Below are 12,994 nucleotides of genomic sequence, written 5' to 3'. Positions count from 1 at the left end.
CCTGTGGTGGCAAAGATGAATTATGAGAGTTGTTCAATAAACCTTATATTCATCAGTGAATTTTGAAATATATGTTTCCACAAAATTATTGTTTTCAGCCTAGACAATAATAAGAACCATTATTAATATTCTGCACTAATAATAATTGAGCACCAAATCAGAAAATAATGAACTTAATGTCTCACATTATCACCCAATCAAACAATAAATTACATTTTAAAGCATATTCACATAGAAACAGGATTCTTTAAACTGTAATAATATCTCGGTAACACTTTAGAATAGGAAACACTTATTCACTATTAACTACAACTTTTCCCTCAATAAACTCCTAATTTGCTACTAATTAATATAGTTAAGTTGAGGTATTGGATTAGGGATATATAATATGATCATGTAGAATAAGGCATGCTTAATTAGTACTAATAAATGGCTCATATTCTAGTAATATGCATGCTAAAAAGCAACTAGTTAAGAGACCCTAAAATAAAGTGTTACCAGTATTTCAAATGCAGTATTAGTGAGCATAAGACACCTTATATGTATTTCTTAAATTGCAACCATATTATACACTTGTAAGTGCAACGTCAGGTAGTGTTTTAAAATGTAAGGTGGGAAAAACAGATTTTGGAAGGAAGCATCAAACCCCCAGTTCTGTTGAGAGCGGTTAGCACAAATGACATCCTGATCCCACTTTGTCATCTTCTTTCAATTTTCTTTCCTTTTTCTGTGAATGAAATAACGCAAAAAGGCCAGAAATAAACAAAAGGGCTGTCAGCTCTGCTAGTAATAGAGCATGTGCTAGTTTCAGGCGACTCATGAATTACTGACCATTTAGCAGCCTTTTTATTTTTTATACAAGGCAACTTATAGCTCGATAATTGCAGGTACAGTCCCTCTGGAAAGACCTGGGGTTAAGTGCTTTGCTCAAAGGCACAACGGAGATAGAGCAGGATTGCGATATCACTAAAACTCAGTTCTGTTGGACTGAATCGATGTTTACAACCTATCACCTAACCATTCAGATATCATTTCATCCAAAACATCTGAAAATCTTAAAACATGAAAATGTGCCTGACTACGGCCCGCTATACAGACTACTGTAAAATAGTTCTGTTCCTAGTTCCCATTCAAATTATTAACAGCAGTAGAGAATATTTTTTCCTTTTTTTTCTTTTTTGTCATAAACACCTCATGATTCATATTTCCCCATGAGGCCCTATGTCTGACCTCACATGTTATTCTTTAATTCAAAAATCTCTTTAAACCTTCTTTGTTTAGTGCTAGTGCCTTGCCTGCAGCTTTTAAAGTCTTTCATTGGAAATATGTATTTGACAGTACTTTTTCCAACCTAGCTGACATAACAAAAGTCAAAGTAACCTCTTTCAACAAAACTGTTGCTGTAATACTGTAGTATCCACATTAAAAAGCTTTATGTCCTGAGGAAATGCTGCTGGCCTTTCTTAAAACTATAATCAGCACAGCAACAATTTTCAAAATGCTTTTGGCTGGGAGCTTTATTAGGAACTGCAATGTAATATGTGGTTTGTAAATGTGGATGACTCTAGTGGCTGATATAGTTACAAATGATATATATATATATATATATATATATATATATATATATATATATAAAGTACAGACCAAAAGTTTGGACACACCTTCTCATTCAAAGAGTTTTCTTTATTTTCATGACTATGAAAATTGTAGATTCACACTGAAGGCATCAAAACTATGAATTAACACATGTGGAATTATATATGGAATTACATACATAACAAAAATGTGTGAAACAACTGAAAATATTTCATATTCTCGAGTTCCCCGAGAGATGCTTAGCAATTTTTGGCCCTTTTGCATTCTGTCTGCGGTCCAGCTCACCCCTAAACCATCTCGATTGGGTTCAGGTCCGGTGACTGTGGAGGCCAGGTCATCTGACGCAGCACCCCATCACTCTCCTTCTTGGTCAAATAGACCTTGATGCCTTCAGTGTGACTCTACAATTTTCATAGTCATGAAAATAAAGAAAACTCTTTGAATGAGAAGGTGTTTCCAAACTTTTGGTCTGTACTGTATATATATATGTATGTGTGTATTGTGACGTGTCAGCTCCCTCCTCCCAGATTATCTTCGGCACCCCATCCTAAATCGCCGCCCTTCACCAGGCTACCGACAGGAGCCTGCAAGCTAGAAGAAGCTGCCGCCCCTCACACCCCGGACCGGAGAACAAAATGGGTAAGTGACTTCTCTTTTATTGTCATTTTGCCCTGTGGTTGGTTGAGGTTGTCGAAAGTGTAATTTCAGTTCTTTTCGGGGTTATCAGGAGAAAATGACTCATAACGCGTATAATCGTTAATCGACTCCAGAGGATTAAAACCCAGTTTCTCTGTCCCTGTTCCGGTGCGGTGCTAGAGGGAGGACTGCCCCCCAGAGTGCAAGCAGTCTTGGCTCAGAAACCGGCCCACATCTGGCCCGCTTGGATTTCACGCGGGCCAGATGTGAGTCGGATCTGGGCCAAAACTGCTTGCTGTCTGGGTCGGAGAGGAATCCCCACCCCGCCCACTCCGACTTTTTGGAGCCTGGTTGAAGAAAGGTACCACTCCCGTGTGGGCGGCGCCTTGATGACGGGGATGTTGCTTGGGAGGGGGAATGTGACGATTCAGCTGCCTCCTCCCTGATTATCATTGGCACCCCGTCCTAAATCGCCGCACTTCACCAGGCTACCGACAGGAGTGGGTGTGTGAAAGGAGGGGCCCTGGATAAGTCAGGGCTGGCGGCGTGTGATGGGGCACACCTGATGTGAATGGAGCCTCATCACTGCCGCTGTTTAAAAGCCCAACGCGCCTCTCCTAGAGAGACAGACCTCTTCCCCGTGCATGCACACTGGTGTCCCCGTGGGTCCAGGAAAAGTGCGTTGAGGGACTCCCGCGCTATCAGAGACGTGAGCTGCCGGACCTGCGATCCGGATGAGAACCGCACCCGTTTACACGGCCGATAGGCCAGGATGCCGGGCCATCCATACCCTGCAAGAGCAGGATGCGGCCGCTAGAAGAAGCCGGACTCCGCCCCTTTCCTGGACCCTTCGTCAGTGAACACTGCCTGACCCACACGAACCCACCACGCAGCACGATGAGGACACCAGATCCCCTGTTTATTTTGGACACTCTCCCCTTTTGCCCACTTTTATTCCCTCTCTTTTGTGTCATTTTCAGTTAATAAAAACCTCTCCCAGGCCTGACGCCACGCCCACTGTGTCTGTCGTTGGCTCCTCTCGTTACTATATATATATATATATATATATATATATATATATATATATATATATATATATTGTATGAAAGCTTTAATTTATGCCATTTGCAACACACTTGAGCATTTCACACTTTAAATAATTAAGTCTGGCTCACTCTAAATAAATTGAATCCTGGATTATCTTGTTTTACATTTCACATTGCTCCTAATTTACATAAGGTTAATAATCAATAAAGCTGATGTTTCACACTTTAAGTTCCTAAATTCTGGGTTACTGTTCTCATTTGCATATTTGCAGCGTCAACCTGTTTATATAAAGGCTCTTGCATTATGCGTCCTCAAATTATATATTGCTGTCTGTACCATTAAATGTTTCCTGAATGGACTTTTCAGATTATAAAGGTAAGAATGAAATGGTCTCTTCACTCCAACCGATGCATTTTCTGTCTCCATTTCCCATCTCTCTCCACTTTTGGTTGTCTGTTGTTCTAACTGTAACATTTTAACATTCTAGCATTGTTAATGACATTAATCAAAATAAAAACTAAATATAAAACTATTCAGTTTAAAATGCTGTTTTTATATTTAAAAATACAAGTTTATCACAAAATATGCATAGTGTATAACCTACCGATATTTAAGAAGACTGACCTGATTATGTAATTTGCTGAGCTTCATGGGAGCAGGCAGAGCTAAAGAGGGGTTTGTGTTTTGTTTGTTTTAATTGTTGTAATTGTTTATACAGCATCATGGGTAATATTGTTTGGAATGATGATAACCCCAGGTTAAGCACAGTGTGAACAGTCCTACTGACAACTTTGCATCACTTTACATTACATTTGCTGCTTCATTTTGTCGTACTTGGTTAGGACATGGTATAAGACTCTTTAATTCCTGCTTATTCTGCTGCCTACACATCTCTATAACTTCCTCACAGTGAAATGCTCAGGATTTTATTTGACAGTAATTGCAGGAGTTTTATTTATCTCTCCCTATGTGTATTTATAAGCATATCTGCACTTATTGTCATCCAGTAAGACATAATTTAGGTACTCTGCAACAGCTCTAGAAATGTAACCCAGAAAAGTAACTCTGAAGATGTAGAGGGGGCTGGAAGATGGGATGAGTTACTTTACAGTGTAGCTCTTTTCCAAAACCTAGTGAGCCATCTACCTATTAAAACAATAGAGGGGCTGTTCCAAACAGTAAGCATCTAAATTGGAGAACAATTTATGAAACCTTAGTAGTGTGCATGTACAGCCATCCCACATGCATTGTGACAAGTTCAGGGTAACAGACATGCCATCCAAGATGATAGATGAAAAAAAAAAAGTATGTACAGTATATATACAGTACAGACCAAACGTTTGGACACACCTTCTCATTCAAATAGTTTTCTTTATTTTCATGACTATGAAAATTGTAGATTCACACTGAAGGCATCAAAACTATAAATTAGCACATGTGGAATTATATATGGAATTATATACATAACAAAAAAGTGTGAAACAACTGAAAATATGTCATATTCTAGGTTCTTCAAAGTAGCCACCTTTTGCTTTGCACACTCTTGGCATTCTCTTGATGAGCTTCAAGAGGTAGTCACCTGAAATGGTCTTCCAACAAGCTTGAAGGAGTTCCCCGAGAGATGCTTGACATGTGACATGTGACGTGACATTCAGCCAAGTATGGTGACCCATACTCAGAATTCGTGCTCTGCATTTAACCCATCCGAAGTGCACACACACACAGCAGTGAACACACACACACTGTGAACACACACCCGGAGCAGTGGGCAGCCAGTTATGCTGCGGCGCCCGGGGAGCAGTTGGGGGTTCGATGCCTTGCTCAAGGGAACCTAAGTCGTGGTATTGAGGGTGGAGAGAGCACTGTACCTGCACTCCCCCCACCCATAATTCCTGCCAGCCCGAGACTCGAACTCACAACCCTTCGATTGTGAGTCTGACTCTATAACCATTAGGCCATGACTTCCCCTTCTGTACTGTGTGTGTGTGTGTGTGTGTGTGTGTGTGTGTGTGTGTGTGTGTGTGTGTGTGTGTGTGTGTGTGTGTGTGTGTGTGTGTGTGTGTGTGTGTGTGTGTGTGTGTGTGTATATATATATATATATATATATATATATGTATGTTTTGGAACAAGGTTAATTTTCCTGTATTTTAATTCTCTTTCTTCAGAATACAGATTTTTTTTTCTATTTCTTCTTGAATGAAGGAAAACTGTGTATTTATTATTAAAAGTTTGTGTACATTTTCTGACATTTAAAATGCAGGATAGTGTGCAAATACAGTCATCATGCTTGTCACACACACTGACAGAAAGCTGCATGGCAAGCTCTAATAATCAAAATACATGAAAAGACTGCATTTTTATATCCCACTTTTTCTTTTCTTTTTCCTACAAACAGTAGTAAACTCAGACCACTTAGATTAAGACATTTATTGAAACACTATAACACATTTTTAACACTTTTTATTTCTTAACACTATTATTCAAATGTTTGGGATGACAGCAAGAGTTTTTAACATTTTGCTCACCAAAGCCAGATTTATTTGAATAAAAGAGTGTAAAAACTGTTATTTCTTCAATTATTACTACCATTTAAAACAACTGTTTTAAAATATAATTTGTTCTTGTGATATCAAAGCTAAATATTCAGCAGCCATTAGTCAAGTTTTAAGTGTCACATGATCCTTCAGCAGCCATTCTAATATGCTGATTTAGTGCTCAATTTTTATTGACAAGCTTTATTGTCAATGTTGAAAACAGGCTTGTTTCATAAATAGAAAGTTCAAAAGATAGGTGTTTATTTGAAAAAGTTTTTTTTTCCTGTTAATGTAAAAATCCACAATACTGTACTACTATAATGTAATGCATTGTATTCTATATAAAATGTAATATAAATAAACATTATATATTATTTCTTTTCTAAATATTATGTTTTAATAATATATTTTATTTGACGTAAATATGAAATAAGGAAAATTGTTGAATAAAGTGGCTATTTTTGTTTTCTTTGCACACAAAAAGTATTCTTATAGCTTCATAAAATTAGGGTTGAATCAATGATGTCACATAGACATTTTTAAATAAATAAATAAAAAAGTAAAATACTCCCCAAAGAAGGTATATGTGCATGTGTTCTTATCATTTTATGTACAAAAGCTATAGGAATATGAGCACCCATTTATTTTCAGTGCAGCTAACCTCAGACCGCTTCATGTCATCTACCAACTCTTTAAACTATGACAAGGGAGTCACTGCAAAAAGACAGTTATTGCAACATTCTCTGTGATGAATCTATGGAAACTATGGAATCCATTTTCATGGGTTAAACATGAAATTATCAGATCAGAAAGTTCCTTATTTTGAATAGAAACACAGAAGCATTGTTCAGGTATGAGTCAGGTGAGACTTTGATGTTCTGGAAAAAGGTGGATAATTAAAGAGTTAATACAGCGGTGGGAAAATTATTAGAACAATAGTGTTTTCAACAGCTAAAAATGGTTCTTTTTATCTGGCTTCAAAAATCCTATCTGCAAATCTAGTGCTGTTAAAAGTTTTAGGCACTGAGGATGCTGCCAAAAATAATGTCATAAATAGATATTCTTTATCAATTCACTTCTATTAACTAAATGAAATCAACATTTGGTGTAACCATCTTTTGCATTTAAAGCAGCTTTTGCATTTGCGCATAGTTTTTCAAGTAGCTTTGCAGGTAGGTATCTTAAAGCATCTTGTAGACATTGCCACAGTTGTTCTGGATTGAGTCTGACTCAGTTTGTTCTGTTTTTCATGTTATTCCAGACAGACTGGATGATGATGAGATCAGATTTCTGTACAGAGCACTGGTTGTTGTCAGACTCCTTGTGCAAACAAAAATATGTCTGAATTATTAAAATTAATGGCAAAATGAATGTTGGAAATGTAAACTAATATTTCCTACTGACACAATACAGCAAAAGATAAATATAACTGACTTAAAAAAAAAATTTAGCTGCTGAAAATACTAGTGTCCTAATAATTCTGGCCTCTTCTGTATACTAGAGTTTTGTATATGTGTGACTGCTGTGGTAAGTGTGTGTGTGATTTTACCTCAGACTGTCAGACTACTTGATGATGTTAGTTTTCTCAGCCAGCACCTGTGTTTGGCAACCTGTGCAGACAGTGCTAACACAGCCTGACGATCATGCATCTCGTCATAATCATGCATTCTGTTTATTAAATAGGAAGTGTCCAACAGAACAGGCATAACCAGATGGCGCCTGTCGGTCGATGGTGGATTCAGCATGAAATAACCATAAAATAACCTTCACAGTGATAATGTGGGAGTTAAGACACTGAACACTCATGCAGTGATTGATTTTTATCTTTTATTACATTATTTGTTTATTCATTGAGGGTACCAACCCACATCCTGACAGCATTTTTTAAGACTGTTGAACTCGTATAGACACACACATACACAAACAAAATAAAATAAACACAAACAGACAGACACAAATAAAAATGACTTCCAATAAAATGGAAAGGTCACGCTAAACACACACACACACATACGCCTCATACAATATGAATTTCCATTTGTTTAGCTCACTAACACTCTCTTTCTCTTCCCTGGGATCCAGGTGTTTCTTTTATTATTAATGAAGAGTTTAACGTCTCCTTCAATCCTCCTTTATTTCCTCCCTCCATCCCCTAAAATTAAAGAGTATCAGTTTTGCTTAACAGTTCTGAAAAGCCCCCATAATGCTCAGCATCTCCTGTCTTGTGGGGTTTTTTTTTGCATTGGCATTGGCTTTTGTAAAGCCGCCCACCCTCTTTACGCTTCCTTTCACATGCGTCTTTCCTCTCTAGTGAGCAATATTGCTTTTCTAATCTTGCTGACGAACAATATTTCTGGGTTATTTTTCTTTTTTCTCCTGCGCAGGGAGAGGTGTGGTGCTGTTTTGAATGCAGTGGGCGCTGTGCATGTCTGCGGGTGCCTGTGTTTTGCTGTTTTAGAGGTCAGAGGAGACGCACTCTCTCTGTATAATGAAGAGGTGGTTGCTGGGTCACTGCTAACTGTAGGCAGTGTTTTGTGAACAACCTGCCCCATCTCACCCTGCTTCTGGAGCGAGCATCTAGCACCCTGATCATTCACACTACAGCCCAGGTTCCTTCCATCGTTCCAGCTCAATATTTAAATTGGTATTTAAACTCTTACAAAAAATATACCGTGGTGGTACCATGGTACTGTGTTGTATCAGAAGTTCGTAATACTGGAATTCATGTATCATTGTGTTTTTATATGGTAGTCCATGGTACTGTAAGAATGCCATTTTAGTAACACCATAAAAATTTAAATAATTTTTATATATATATATACATTTCCTGATGTACAGTAATCAGTTTATTTTCATGAGTTAAAACTTTGTTGTATGTTGTTACAGGGAAGATTTTAATGATGGTCTATTTAAGACTGGTGAGTTTCTTTTTTTTTGTGGTTCTGTCCTTTTCTATGTTGATGTCATCTGTCTGATGTGATGTTCTGGAGCCTGTGTCCTTCATTCACTCTCTCTGTGTGTGTACAGTAGGTGCATTAGTCTTTTAAGGGAGTTTATTTCATTTGTTCACATGTATACTTGACTACATTTCTGCAAATGAACACTAATGTGTTTAAAAACACCCATTCATTTAGAGATAGACAGAGTTGGAGGTAGAGCATTTTTTTGGGGCCTTTTGTGGTGAAATCATTCAATAAGTTAAACAAAATCCCCTTGTTTAATCTCTAAAAGCACCTTTTATAGCTTTCACTCTTTTACGATAGTCCTCCATAAACACACAAAGGGTTACTTGGATCTCATTAACTATTATTTAAATTAACTTCACAGCCGTGTCAGGGATTAGTGCTTGAGTATTCACCAGTGATTGGATTTTATATGCAGTGTGGATCTAAAAAAAACATAAAAGGCATCTCTTTACAGCAATGGTTCTCCACTCAACCAGAGAGACCAGTCTTAAATTTGTGTCCAGTAACATTGTTCTGGTGCGTCTGAAATATTAAGCTTCCACAGCGCTGCCAAGGGAGATGCAAGTATCGCTGTGTAGACATCGATTGCTTTTAAAATGGTTTATCAAACTCTTAAGAGCTGAAGTCTCACGTGTCCTCTTCCACCCTTCATTCTTCACTCACCAGTACCTGTAGTGTTAATATACTATATCTTTGCCAGGACTGTTTTTACGACCTTTAAATATCAAGGACTGACACCGCTTCCAGCCTGAATGCGCTTTTAATATGCAACACATATTTTATTATGACTATGAATACAGAACGGCCAAAAGGAATAACTGTTGGTTTGAATTATGAATGAGCTGGTTGGAGTATATAGGCGTTTCAAATAAGGCCAAAGATGTACAGTTGAAAAACACAGTTTGCTTAGATATAACAGCAACCTTGAGGCCTGTGTGACCTGAGGGGCCATAACTTTGATGTTAGGACCTTATGCGTCTAACTGTATGTACAGACTGTTTCTTAGTGAATATTAATGTTAAAAAGCATAGTCACATTTGATATATTTATGAATTAGAAACTCCAATGCATAGATATTAGAAGTTAACACTGCATATTATGAGCCAAATTTACTTACCACTTGCAAGGCGCTAAATTAATTGAAAAAGTAATAAAAAATTGATTAATGAAAAAGAATAATACAAAATTTTATTATTTTAGTTATTTATTTTTCATTTATTGTTATTTTTTATTCATGGCATTAATTATTATTCTGATATTATTGTGCTGAATTTGCTATTTAACATTAACATGTAGTTTAATTATAGTGTTTGCTGCATCTTCTACAACCTAAACCGTCCTGTTAGATCGGGAACTGCTCCTTTCAATTTGCATTCAGCACTTATTTTTGAGGCATGTATGCAACCTTATCTGATTTGCATAATTCCCTCAGTGAATGGGGTGATAAAACAATCCTTCTATCCATCCATCCATCTGTCATGAAGCCATCCATCTGATGATGGTTCTGTGTAATTCTAAATTTGGCTCCCGCAGCTAATTTTGTTATCTGCTAAATTAAAAGTTCCCATGCTGATATCCTCAACTCAGTGAGGGGGAGGAGAGGCCTCCTGTGGATTTCTGGGACTGAATGTTTGTTTTTCGATTCAATTCTTGTCCACCTTAACGATACATGTATACTTATAAACACGCCCTCTTCATTCGCAAGTTCACATACACAGATGGCTGTTGAACAAAAAAAGACAGTGAAAAATGTATTTGATTAATGAAGATGTTGTGGTGTCTGTTAGTATAATTACATACTGTACTGTATTGTACTGTACTGTTTTATTGACTCTTGGTTGATCACGAATAGATTATGTCAAAATATTAAATCTGTGTTTTCATTTTTAAAGTGACAGCAGCCTAAACCTGCTGCTGTCTCTGTCATCTGTCATATATATATATACATATATACATACATACATATATATATATATATATATATATATATATATATATATATATATATATATATATATATATATATATATATATTAATGTACTACTTGTATTAAGGGGTTTTCTTTATTTATTTTTTTATTTTATGAATGCACTGACAGGAGCATCCTGACAAAGTTTTGCTTAGGGCCCCCAGAAGGAGTGGCTGGACTAACGGGTGGAATGGTCCCCCACGAGTTAAGACTGGTTCAGAGGAACATATTTGCAGATTTTGAACAGAAAATAAGACGTTAAATGACTATTATCATTTGTAAATGTACATCACTGGAGCCAATCTCAACAGAACAAGAGGGTTAAGTTGTATTCACATGCACACTTGTGTGTGTGTCCCAGAGTGCATGACCTTTAAAACAGTAGGGACACAACGACACGCTGCTGTGTTCAGAAATGCATACACACTGCTGATTTCACGCCTCCCTGCATCCCACCAGTGCACAACCTCCAGTGTGTGTGTGGGTTTGAGAGTGTGAATGCGGGTTTGAAAAGAGCGATATATGAAGAAAATAATGAATGGGACAGAACAAACAGGTAATAGAAGAATGAGGAGTTACCGTACACATATATGAAAGAATGAAAGAAATAAAGTATAAGATGCGGAGTAGGACATGTAGAGAGATCGAGAGATAGTGTAATTATTCTGTGTGCGTGTGTGAATAATTAACTGAGGGCCCATAGGGAAGTAGTTGAGGGGTGTTTGCGTTTGGCTAACGCTGCTTTTCCCCCACTGCTACTGTCACACTGCCAGAGTAATTTCACTCTGCTTACCCTTCTCACTCTCTCTCTCTGTCTCTCTGTTACTTTCTATGTCCTTCATAAACAGTGTTCTGCAGTCTACCTACTGTGAACGCTCACATCTCCTTTACATCTTCCACTTTTGTTTTCACTTGTCTTTTCCTATCAAACAGGATTTCAGAGTTTAGAGCTGATCTTCACTGTTTATTCTTCTTGCATACGTTCATAGTTGCATCACTCAGCTTGTGAATTCTCTTTCTGTGGATGAAAATATATATTGATTGCTGAAAGAGAGAGAGACAACAGTAGCAAACAATTGTATCAGATGAGTGCTGTTTTGCTTCAAATATTCTTGTTTCAAAAATTTTACATTCCTTTTTTATCATAACTCTCACCTTGAAATTGTATTTGTTAAAATTTCATTTATTTTTTTTTCCAAAGAAAAGTCTTCTTTGGTTGAAGTGCTATTTTGATATCACCTGACCACCTGGATATTACTGGCTTTTTCTAAGTAACCCCCTTTGTTATTGAATGCATTTTTATTTATGTAATAAATTCATTATGTCTGACTGTGTGTACAGCATTGACACAATCCCGTTCCTGGAGACCTACCTTCCTGCAAAGTTCTGGTCCAGCCCTGATCAATCGCATGAAGAAAAATGTTAACTGTAAAATGTATGTCATATTAACATGGCAAAAACATAACCTCTCCTCAAAATGAAAAATAAATAAATTCTAACATTAATTAGGCCTACTTAAGTAGTCATTTGAGGTCTGGGGTGAATGGCTCTCTTGAGGTCATTCCACAGCATCATATTGTGTTGTGGTCTGGGCTTGACTGGGCCTCTCCAAAAGGTGGATTTTATGTCTCCAAAGCCATTCTGTAGTAGATTTACTTCAATGTTTAGGGTTACTATCCTGCTGCATCACTTGTCTTCTTCTGAGCTTTAGGTTGCAGACAGACACCTTGAGATTATCCTGTAGGATATCCTGATAAATGTGGGAATTAATTTTTTTCTCTTCACAATGGCAAGCATTCCAGGTCCAGAGGCAGCAAAGCAGGCCCAAATCATGATGCTCCCTCTACCTAGTTCACTGTTTGGATGACATTTTCATGTTGGTACACTGTTTTTTTTTACACCATACAGTTCATAGCACTGCAAGTTCTTCTCAAACAGTTCTATTAGCACACTTGGGTGTTTATATAAGTCAATTTAGCTTTAAACCACACCTTTATTCTGGTTTCATTGATTGGACTCTTGGTTTGTTAATATATCTGACTCTAATTGGCATGTAGTGACACCAGAAGTTTAGTGTATTACTTACTTTTCCACCATCACTTTGTAAGTTTAATGAGTAAAGACATGAAAGTTGAAGATTGTTTGTGTTTTATCAGCTTTGAAATATTGTGTTTGTTGATATTTGTGACTTTGGTAAAAAATCAAATCAAATTTCATGGCCAATTTATGCAGACAATCTGAAAAT

Source organism: Carassius carassius, chromosome 7 (assembly GCF_963082965.1).
Source record: "Carassius carassius chromosome 7, fCarCar2.1, whole genome shotgun sequence".
Classification (NCBI taxonomy): domain Eukaryota; kingdom Metazoa; phylum Chordata; class Actinopteri; order Cypriniformes; family Cyprinidae; genus Carassius; species Carassius carassius.
Note: the sequence above shows the minus strand (reverse complement) of the source record.